Below are 11,770 nucleotides of genomic sequence, written 5' to 3'. Positions count from 1 at the left end.
TACTTTTGATTGTGCATAACAGTAGAGATGCTACATTGAACTGTGGGCATAACTTCCCTGAATAAGGACATCACTGCATCTATGTGCGCAGTGTTCCAGAGGGTGAAAATGTATAGCACAAGACCGCTATATATATTCTCCCATTCAAGCAGTATGATATCACATTGTTTTTTGCTCGACAAGTTGAAACACGGTTCTCTTTTATCTGCAGATGTCACCTGTCTATATTCTGCCCTATTTTTTATTGTAATGTCTATTCCAGTGTCTCTTCTGCTGCAGATGTTTTGACAGCCACATTCTGGTTTATTTTTTCTCCAGGCAATTTCGTCTTTAATAAACATACACACCTCTTTGCAAAGGCTAATTCCCGTTGAAATGGGAATGCTGAGCATTCTTCCCCTTGGTTAAGCCACCTACCGCAGCAAAAGAAGACTCAGCGCTACCCTTCTTGCAGGGCGCCGGGCTGCTCTTATCGCCCCACCACGAGGCCGTAGAGGGGTAATAGGATTGAGGCTCACAGAGAAAGTGCCGTGCTAACCAAGCTGGGGAGGGCTGAGGCACAAGTGTGAAGGGCCTCTGCGGCTGTCCAGCATCATGAAAGCAGAGAGGAGCAGGCGGGGAGGATGTGCTCTCCTCGCTCCATAAATAACCCTGCTAAATTGCAGGCTTTGGAGGGTCAGTGGGACACTGGTCTGCCAGTGTATATCTGGAGGCCTGGATATAACCTGTAATCCTGCAGCCCAGAAAACGAACAGCACAGCAGTTACGGTAAATGTCTTTTCTGCAAAATGGATGCCTGGGTGTTTATGAGCTTGGAGAGAGCGGGACAGAGAAAGAAAGAGGAGAGAGTGAGAGAGAGTTGAGGCAGGATGGGGGTGATTTTATAGTTTGCAGTCAGTGTCTGAGTGGTAGACTCCTTCCTTGGCTGGCTGGGTCCCAGCAGCAGCACAGCATTCACTTTGTACTCAGAGGAGGAAGATGAAAGCAGCACTGGGTCAAATAGGGATTGGGAGGGGGCTTTGGGGGGAGGCAGATGCAGAGGGGCTTTATTTGATAGACAAGTCGGATCGCTTTGGTTTCACATGCCGGCTGGATGTGACTGTTACCATTCAGCGAGAACTCTTGGGGTTAAGCAAGCATTCAAAGATTAAATAGTGACTTTAAAAGTTGCGCTGATTCTCTGCGATGATTTGAAAGCAGAATGCTGGAGCGCCAAGTGAAACGATGTTTTTCCACGTGCCCCTCTACGGGGCGTTCAGTGCTGCGGGGGAAACAAATCCACCTGTCGGCAGTTAGGTGAGTGGGTGTGTATTTTAGTTAGATCAACACTCATGGGAAGGGCAGTAAAAGGCACTGTAGGTGGTAGAGGACTGAGCTGGCCAGCCCTGTTGTTTTGATAGAATATACGTGGCCTGCAGCAGTGAGTGGCAGAAAGAGGGCTATAGTGAAGATTTAGGGTTATTATTGAGAGGCAGGCACAGTGTAACACTCTGAGATGCACACGGGCATGGCCTTGATATCAGTATCAGATTGGTGAGATAGGAGGCATCCCCTCCAGGACTCATTACTTTATCGGGGAGGACCATAAAGCATACAACAGGTACAGACAGCATGAAGCATGGCAAGAAATATAGTCTACCATAAAATTAAAGCCACGACACATTGAACATTTTAGAACAATTGCTGCTAAAAATCCTATTTTTTCATTCATGAAGACATTGGGATGACTGGATGTGATTGGTAAATTGGCAACAAGCAAGCACGTTTTTTGATTATGTTAAAGTGCCCTCTCATCTGCATGCCCTATTACACCATAAGCTGTTGCATTGCCTGTCTTGTTTAGTTTGACTGATGGTACTGTTCACTGCACCGAGTCCCATTAGGATGGTTTCATTCGTTTCGCACACGCTGGATGGTGACAAGCCCACAAGCCGATGCTAAGAATCATCATTGCTGTCTGGCTATTCCCGACTTTGGATATAGGGTCTTTTTGTTTTTTCTGGACACAACAAATCTCTGTTGCAAAGTGGCTGAATAAACAGGATTTAGAGAGGCAGGGGAGAATGCTTAACAGTTCGTCACTGAGAGCTAAAGAGTTCAAAAGTATGGGTGACCAGGTTTGCAAAAATGCAGAAGTAGCTGGAAGCCACAGCAGTGAAAGATCACGGGGATCTGCACTCAGCCTCTGCACAAGAGAAATTCAGCTTTGTCAGGAACATTTTCATCAGATCAACATTTTTCGGTGAGCAGATATTCTCACTGATGACTGACACATTCAGTACCTTCAGAGATGTCTGTCAACCGAACACTGTATGCTACGTGTACCACTTTAAAGTGACTGAATCCCAAATCCAAAGCTACTGATCTTGGTGATCATCTTGACTTGTAGGTGTCTGTCTTTTTATTCTTACATCTAAGGACACACAGGTTGATCTAACTGCAGACCTATGGCCTATACAAACTAGAGTTACTATCTTTCCCTCTAAGTAAAAAAATCCAGGTGAAATCTGACCTAGTGGACCGGCCATATCACACCTGCCACCACTATGACAGGGCTCATTACCTTTTGACAACTGCTTGCTCACCATAACCCTCTGATCTGACTGCTTTCTCAATGCTGAGTCTTACATTTTGACCAACAGTATTACAGACTGTTAAAGCACCTGCTGTCCTTCTTCACATCTGATCCAGTGAACTTTAGTGTTACAGGACATTTTTTTTTAACCGCTGGGTTTGTTTCCATCTTTAATTTGACTAAATCTAAAATATTTTCATAAAATCTATCTTTAAAAAACAGTCCCTTTATTGTTACTGTGAATACTAAAACATTATTTTGAAAACAATTATCATCCTACATTGCTTTATTTTCTTTTGCTCTGCAAAATGCACAATTCATATACATTTGTAATGTTAATTGCATATGCATGATACAATTTCATTTTTCATAATTTAAAAAAGGCAACACCATTTTATTATCAAAAACCAGAGCTGTGCATCAAGCTGGAATCAATCTCAAAATGCACATGCATGAAATTATAGAAGCATTTATGGCTAAATGAGATTGCCAATGCCATGTGTGTCACGGCTGCGGTTTTCCTCTATTAGCTGTATTCTAATTTATTTCTTGACAGGCTTGATGAGATAAAGTGAGGAGTGGTATAGATGGCTGTCAGGAGGAGACACGGTCTTTCTTCTGGTCGCCTTTATGGTGGCTATCAGGTCTTCTGATCTGGCTGAGAGCATGCCTGCCACACCGAGAGGGTCAACAGCCCTCACACTGTGACAAACACGCTTTTGTTCTGTGACTGACACCGATTCACCACACATACAGCTGCTGTTAAGTGTATAAATGTCTTAATGGGGAAAAAAGCTTTCCCCTTCTGGGATTGATATAAAAAAAAACACACAAAAAGCAAGCTGAAAAGGAAATGCATTATATATGAGGTAAACTACGAGATCATTATCAATGTGACAATGGTAGAGGAGGTAATAATAAAAGAAACACCGGTGTGTCTTGGTGACACTGATTCAGATGCAGCCTGAGAGCTTTTATCTAACACACATGACAGGGTGTCCAATACAGAGTAAGCAGACTGACAAGCCTCATGTATTTTATATGTCATACCAAAAATCTGCACTGCTTCTGGTGAGCAGAAGTAGAAGAAGTCACGAATCAAAAACTAAGCCTACAAAACCAGCATTTCTGTTTATTTGTATATTTTTGGATGCTGAAATACTAAATCCGCTGTCATGTGTTTGGTACTATAGCAGGATGCATTTGAATATTCAAATGTACTAAAGTTTTGCTGAATGAAATTTCCATGTGTAAATTCTCTATTTTTAGCACATCTTGCAGGAATCTGTGGTCACTTGACAACCTGAGGTGTTTTTCTCTTGTCATCAAAGAATTCAACTTTCTGAACTTCACTTCTCTCATATAATGTATGGATAACAATCTCTCTTTTCATTCACATGAATGTCTCCCAACTCGTCACATGAAAGGCTGTTACCTCTTCGTCTTCTAAAGTTTCTACTGTTTAATGTCTGAATGATGCACTGGTCTGATCCATGAGGTTGCAGTATGGCTTTGATGTCCCTTTTACAGTCGGCTATTTCCGATTGTGATGTTCTTCTTGATATATTGCATCTTATATTCATTTTCGTCCTCCTCCTACTAGCTTTCTTTTCTTGTCTGTGCCTGTGATTCTCATTCCTTATGTGCAAGAAGTAGACACCCTGTACTTTGTCACTGGGTGAGCTTATGCTTCAAGACACACAATCCTGTTAGGAATTGGCACGGCTACGTCCATTTGATGCCAGTCAAAATATTACAGTCTGTTCGCTGATATAATGAGCAATGGCCATAATGCCGCTCATAATGAGGCTTGTTTGTACATCTACCTGGTGTAGAATGTTTTGGAACGACGCCACATTGGTTAAATACCCAAATCTGTCACCATGCGCGTGTGTGTATATGTGTGTGCCTGCATGTGTATGCGTTTGTTGTTCCTGTTTGAACCGCAGCAGCAAGGCGCGGATGCTACCGTGTCAAAGTGATGGGCTTTACTAATATGAGCCAACAGTCTGATCAGGATTCAGCAGGTGTTCGGCGTAGAGGAGACTGACGTCTGCTTGGGACCATCCATCAGAGCTAAATGGCAGATGGTCCTCTCTGTGGCCAGGCAGGAAGTGCACTAACACAATCGCTGGATAAACACAGGGAGCACTCTACCTGCTGATAATCCACTTACGTACAGACAAAGCTGCTTTAATCTGCCCGCTCCTTCCCTGCACACCCCCACGCCACACGACAAGGCCAGGCTTCAAGCTGGAGAATAACCATTGATCCACTGCACACATGTACACAGGCTGAGCACCAACAGGGCGTGTTATAATGAATCCCTAATCACTCTCATATTTGACAGGGGGATCACGGATAATAAACACAAACAATAAAATACAATCGGACAATTGCAACTCTGTTTTTTCTTGCTGTTAAATTAATCATATCCATGCAAAATCTATGTAACAATCTGACTGAAATGATAGCAGAGCCAGATTATATCAGTATTGACCAAAGAAAGATGATTGAAAGAGTATGTGCACAGGAAGCAATCAGGTACGACACATGAATGAATGAATAAATGAATAAACTCTGATTTAACTGTCCATCTGCTGTAAAGGCAAGCACTAGACCCATATGATGAAGATCAGATGGGAAAGGTTCTGCCTTATAACACAAAGGCTGTTTTTGTGCCAATATGCAACCTTTATGTATGAGCAACCATCAAGTAGCTACTTGGCTTGTGCTCAAATGGAACAGACATACATAATGAAAAACCTTTACTATCATATCCTCAGACTCTGAGATCAGCGTGAAGCATAACTGAACAAAAACTCAAATAACGTAAGTTCAGTTTTTACAATCACAGTAAAAGAATCTCAGTTGTGTTGAATACTTCCCTGTACATTTTAGAAAGAGTAAAGATGTTTTGTGCTTTATATGCAATATAAAACTATAACTGTTTATAAAAAGTATTTTTGTGACATAATTTTTTCCGTTCTTTTCTTTTAACGTTGTTTTACATCGCATTCATTCAGTCAAGAAACTCTCTTTGGTGTTTTGGAGAGACTTTTTCAACATCACTCTCATTTTAACATTGCATTATTTTCTGGGTTGCCCTGGAAGCTTCTGACCCATTTACTTAGGCTGGCCCTTGTGCCCTGGGTTCGATTTCAATCCGCAGTTGTTTGAATCTCTTCTACCCACTTTCCCGTCTTTCTACAGCTATTATAGTGAGCAGTGTTTATTTCAAAGTGTTCTGATTTGTGTTTAAATCAGCTTTGTAATTCAGCTTGCTACCATGTAAATTATCCCAATAATTTATCTTTATCTTCCTTTGACAATAATGAAATAATACTCCAGAAAAAAAGAAAATGCCTTGTCCACATAAAAAAAAAAGTCAATTTGATACACTGCCATTATAAGAGCAGCCTGCTGTACTGTAATGTACTATGGTAAGTGCATGTAACAGCATGACCTTCACTATTTCAAGAGACTGAAAAGAGTAAAGCCTGCAGCTTTATAGACCATTTTTAAGTCATCTTTGAAGCACAAAGCATGTAAAAAAAAATTTTTAAAAAACACTAAATAAGATAAAATAAGATTATTACTTTTTCTCCTTTGAAGTGTACTGATTCGCATTTGGATCCCAGATGCTTATTATGAAAGCCGGACATGGAGCTGGATGAGGTGTATCAAGCCAGGGCCTAGAAACCCAATCGGGAGTCAATACATATGAAGACGTATTTTTAGTTAGATCTTTTGCCAGGCTGTTTCTGATCAGTGGGATTCATTAAACAACACAAACTCACTGAGGCTGAGGATGTTATGTTTATCATTCTGGCATCAGAGAGGTCGGCAGCGCTGAAACTCTGCCCACATCAAAACCGATTGATGGCAGGTTTCACTCTTCCTGCAGAGCTGTTCTTTATTATGAACTCATCTGTTTAACAGTTTGAATAATGAGTTGTCCTCTTTTCCCAACGCGTGAGCGCTGGAGCTCTACGGGGAGGAGGTGTCAGAGCGTAATAAGAGGGAGAGAAGGAATGAACAATTAGTGTGGAGAGGTGGAGTGGTGGAACAGTTCCACGTCGAGGCAGAGGCGAAGAGGGGGGAGGGAGCCATGAAAGAGGCCAGGTGCAATATCGCATCCTTCCTGTCAGAGAGCTTAAAAGGAGAGCAGAGGAAGAGCGTTTAGCTCCGAGGGACGCATGTGGAATGCTGACCACAGGTTGGAAGAATCGACTATTCAGAGTGCATCTCTTCCATGTGCCCTGTTGGGTCGGGGAGGTATCTGCCAAGTAAAAACTGTTGCCAACATCTTCTGAGGTGCTTGGAATACCGACAAGGAAAATCAGGTCTGGAGGATGAGAGCTGACCTTGATCGCAACAACTGTGATGCTCCGCTGAGACTGCATGCTAGTTAAAAGAAGCACGAGACACCATGAGTCTGCCACAGTTTTCTTTTTGTATTTCATGATATCGTGAGGATTTTCAGTTTTAAGGGCACATTTTTCTCCCTTTAGCTGTAAATGAGGTAAACGAAAATAAAAACATCTTTGAGATAAATAAATGATGCATGCAATAGTTGTCTGTGCGACTGATGCTGCTTTATTTGACCCGTATTTAATAAAAATCAATAAAAATTACATTTCTAGTGCGTCAGCAGATATGCTATATATCGTTTTTATGTACTTACTGGGAATTGCAAGTGCTGCTATGTTCTCCTACTGTATGTCTCTGCTCCTACTTCCTGCCAAGCTTCACATGCAGCTCAGTCTTTCATTGCCAGACCTACATTCACACACAACATGTGCCTCCCTGAGGGAAATATTTTGTGTTATTTTGTACATAACATGAAACATAAATGAGATATTTCCATGAAATATTCAAGGAAAGAAAATATCAATGTTGCTTGGAATATCTTTAAAACAGACACCAGATACTAATATTTGTGACAGCACAGGAAGATAAGAGAGGAGGCTGTAAGGTAATAGAATATAACAGGCATGGATAAAAGGCTTTCCACAGCTGTCCAGCTGTGATGTGTCCTCATTCGGCTCCTGCCTTATGATTGGTATTAGGGGGGCCTCTATGTATATGGTTGTGTGTTCACATCAAATTGTTCGCTATCGAACATCATTTGGTATTCACTGTGGTTTATACATTTCAAATCAACAATTAATTTATTTCTGTCACATAAATTAAAAAACACTTTGACTGTTGATCAGGACCTCTGACCAACTCATTCTTTAAGACAGTTCCCATAAAAACAGCACTTTACTGGCAGACATGTTAAATCTCTCCATCCACTCTCCAATGGCCCTGACTCCAAGCAAAGGCTCAAACTTAATGGTCTTATAATTTCTTATTGCCTGTCTCTGTGATTGGCCTTAAGTGCTGCCCAATCTCTTTTCTTTGGTGATTACTATGGGAACTTGTCAGACTGGTTAATTGGTTCTATTAGTAGACTTTTTTCTTGAAAGGGCTTTCTATTTTTCCCAAGGGCAGCAGGTGTCGAAAGAACATTGCTGCAGCCTCTTGATGTTACAAGGACCTCTCCAAATGACACTCATTAAGGCAATTCAAATATCAGGACCCTTGCATAATTATGTGCTATTAAAGAACTCAAACAAGTTTGAGATTGGTTTACAAAGCCAGAGTTGTGCTCACTGCCACCGTGAAGTTTTAATGGTTCTCTCAAACTGGGAAAAGATTTAACTTGGCCCTCTAATGACAAAGGAGCATTCCTGCCTTTTCAATCATCAGAGTGCTTTAAAATGTCAGTGGAATCTTTTGTTTATGACCACAGGATGTCGTATCTCGGTCTAAATTTCTTGAAGCCGACCAAAGTCCCTGCTGAGAATTCTTGATGTCTGTCTATCATCGATTAGGAGGTTTGTTAACGACATGCACTAACATGTCAATTCTCGGTTGAGATAAGTCCAAGGTTCAATAACCACCCGCTGCTCTCATAGCCAGAGTGTCTTTTTACTTATCACAAGTATGCAAAGCATTGTGTTTCAGGCTTCATTGACATTTTTGTTCCAAAGTCAATATCAGCCACTTACTCGCCCAGTCACAAGAACAGAACGGGTCTAGTGGGTAAAAAAGATTTTTTTGAAAAGCAAGGACACAACGCTCTTTAAAAGTTTTGTCTTTCAAGGTAGCTGAACAGTTCCTGTCATTTCTTAAAAACGTTTTCTTTCCTGACAATCTCAGGCGAAAGATAAAAAAATACTGGTACTTACTATAAAGGAAAGGTCACTTTCACGGCACTCAACAAATGCAGAAATAACCACATATGAACAGATTAGTGTTGCCAAGTGAGAAACTGTACCAAGTAAAAATGCTGCTTGTCCTCAAACACTTTACAACCAGTTCACCAGTAGGAACTCACAAGGCAGAGGACATGTTTTTGTATAAGACACTGAAGGACGTTGACTCTGGCCTTAATGTATCTCATTAGACTACTATTTTGGACACCTAATGCACTGTTTGTGACGCCTCCAGGCAGTCCTGCGTGTTACTGAAGGTCTTTCTCCTCACACTGATTTGAGGGTTCATCCTACTGAAAACTTTTTGTGAGGGTGGATGAACTGTGCCCTTATTAATACTCTGAGCAGGCCTTACAGACTAACGACTACCTTAACTTGAGGTTGGACAAAATCAAAGCCAGGCTTTTTTGACAGTCAGCTTCTGGTTTTGAGGAAAGCCTCTTGGATCTAAATCTTTAAGAGTGCTTTTGTCTGAGAAAGTAGGACATCGTTTGGACATGATGAGTAAAAGAGCAGATGTGTAGAGTCCAATTACGCAGTTGTAGAGACTGAGAGAAAGGAAGAAAGGGCGCTTTGTTTCCTTGGCAGGTGGAGTAGATATATTTTTGCACTAAATGTTGCCTCAGTGGTGCATAGTATTAGTAAGTATTCAAGTCTTATCAAAATCATTAACAAACACGGTCCACTACTAAAAAGAAAATTTAACTGCACTGTCAATCAAAAACAGCTTGTGTTTGTTGATATAGTGGTCCTGCTGTGAATAGCAAATATGTACAACTCAAGTGCCACTTGGAACTGTATTTAATGTGCGGCAAAACATAAGAGACTTTTTTTTTTTCCAGCAGCAATTGAGGTGTCCGCCGATGCTCTTTAGGGCTCCCTAATGAATAAATGGCCAGGCAAATGCCGGCTGACTTCAGAACATGCTGCTAGCCGGCTCCAGAGTTAAAAAGCCCAAAGTGAGATTAATAACTGCTGCTGAGGGGGATGATATTCTTTGTTTCTGTTAATTTATGGTCTCTTTACGACCAAGAACCAAAATCACGCCTCTCATATACTGTAGGTGCTCTGCCACTAATCATCAACAGCTCCTTGGGCGCCTCTTTAGCAAATGCTCGCAAGATGAGTTGTACAGAAACAAGATATCAAGGCTAATGCGCTGTTGCTTCCATGAAAATGGAGGTGCTCGAAGCTGTTTCTCTTTAGCTGTCTACAGTATAGCATTGTTTGTTTCACCTAATCTGGACTAACACAAGGTAAGAACTAGGAAATGTTACAGTGTGATAGAGAGTCGAAGGCAGCTTAGTATGACTGAAAAGAGTTGTGTATGTGCACCAGCCTGGCAGGGGGAAAGACAGCTATTAGTCAGGAGCCCTAGCATAGGATCAAAGTGAACAGCAGCTCCTCTTAGCCAGGTCCGATCGGGGAACAGGACAGTCAAGCGTAGCTCTCCCTGCAGTCTGTTCATGACTCATGGTATAGTGAATATTTCATGGCAGGCGTCACGGAGCTGACAGTAGTTCTGGCCACAGGGCAGCTATAATAGACAGAAGAAAGTGTGTGTAGAGTGGGTGTTGGGTTGGGGGGGGCATTAGCATTCATAGGAATGAGTATGTACTGTATATGGACACACGTGCACAGCATATAAAGTGTTCAACATTCAACTATCGAACACAATAAACACAATCTCAGACAAGTTTCTTTCCTGGCATCATAAGGCAACTGAGATGCTGAGCTGTGACTTACCAGATATCCAAATATTCCCCTGTAGCCCTATTAAGAAGCCTCTCTTAAAAACACTCCCCCTCTTCGTGAAGGCAGAGCATGAGGTAGTATAACACAACAGATATGCCATATTTATCTGGTTAATAAGGTGCCCGGTTATGTATTATTTCATTGTCACCCACACTGTTTCCTTTTTGTTTAACACAGTGCTTACATAACTGCACCGCATTAAGCCAAACCATTAAATGCATTGTTGGTCTTCCAATAGTTTTAGAGGGCAGCATTCAGCATCGACTGCTCTGTGACAGGCTCTCTTGAGAGGCCAAATCATGTAGTCTTATTATAGAGGAGACAAATCAAGTGTACCCAAACCCTCCCCTCCAGCCCTACTTTCTCAAGGTTATTTTCAAAGATAGCTCATGTCTTGCTACAGTATGTGGGTTGGGCCTTAAGTAAGCCCCGCCACTAGAGACATGGTGTTGCCCTATGCAGGAGAAGTAAGGGGCCTTCAGAGGCCACAGAGGGACAGGGTTGTAACTAATTTAAACCCCTGGGAGGCCAGCACGAGCCCTGGCTTTTGCCCTGGTGGGATACAGTCAGACCACTTGAGCCCTGGGTGTGTTGTGCTTCACACATCACAAAGGCACTGTCGACTCGTGTGTTAGCATTATAGCACTTAAACGTAATGAGATTTTAGGCTCGCTGCATCATGAAGTACGACCGCCTTGAGAAACCCTCGAGATAGTGGTGGCCTTGTTCTGCCTAGGAGCACAAAACAGACTTACATCATATCAGAATCGCCACATTCCACAGTGAAATATGATTATGGACTCCAGAGGGGCATGTTCCTTCTGTCAGTGATATTGTAGCTGTCCCACAGCATATCTCTCAACTGCCTCCACTTCCGCTTGCGGGAAGGAGTGCCACTTTTACAGCTCTCTGAATTCAAAGAGAGGAATCTCTGAAAAACATCCCACCCACTCCGATAAGGATGTTCTTATTTACTCAATTCAGGAGTGAACATCAGCAATATCTTTTAATAAAAAGAGTCATATTCTTGATTTCCAATTTTATCGCACTGTGGACGTGAAAGGGAGCTGACTGCTGCAGCACTGTACAGTATCCCTTTTAGTGGGAAGCCAGGTATTACTAATATTGATTTGTTTTATTTCATAGTGCAGTATAATGAGCTACCTTCAGTCAA

The 11,770-nt window shown here is 41.9% G+C and overlaps 1 long non-coding RNA gene across 1 annotated transcript in view; it reads right to left on the bottom strand.

Moving 5' to 3' along the window:
* Window positions 1-8,572: 8,572 nt before the first annotated feature.
* LOC119033480 overlaps window positions 8,573-11,770 on the bottom strand; it is a 30,854-nt gene continuing 27,656 nt past the window's right edge. Inside the window, exon 6 of the long non-coding RNA XR_005079262.1 lies at window positions 8,573-10,378. This is a non-coding gene — a long non-coding RNA (uncharacterized LOC119033480). The remainder of the gene's footprint in view (window positions 10,379-11,770) is intronic.

The sequence above is a fragment of the Acanthopagrus latus genome, chromosome 15 (assembly GCF_904848185.1).
Source record: "Acanthopagrus latus isolate v.2019 chromosome 15, fAcaLat1.1, whole genome shotgun sequence".
In the NCBI taxonomy this organism is placed as follows: domain Eukaryota; kingdom Metazoa; phylum Chordata; class Actinopteri; order Spariformes; family Sparidae; genus Acanthopagrus; species Acanthopagrus latus.
The sequence above is the reverse complement of the archived record's forward strand: the minus strand, read 5'-3'. Positions and strand labels throughout refer to the sequence as shown.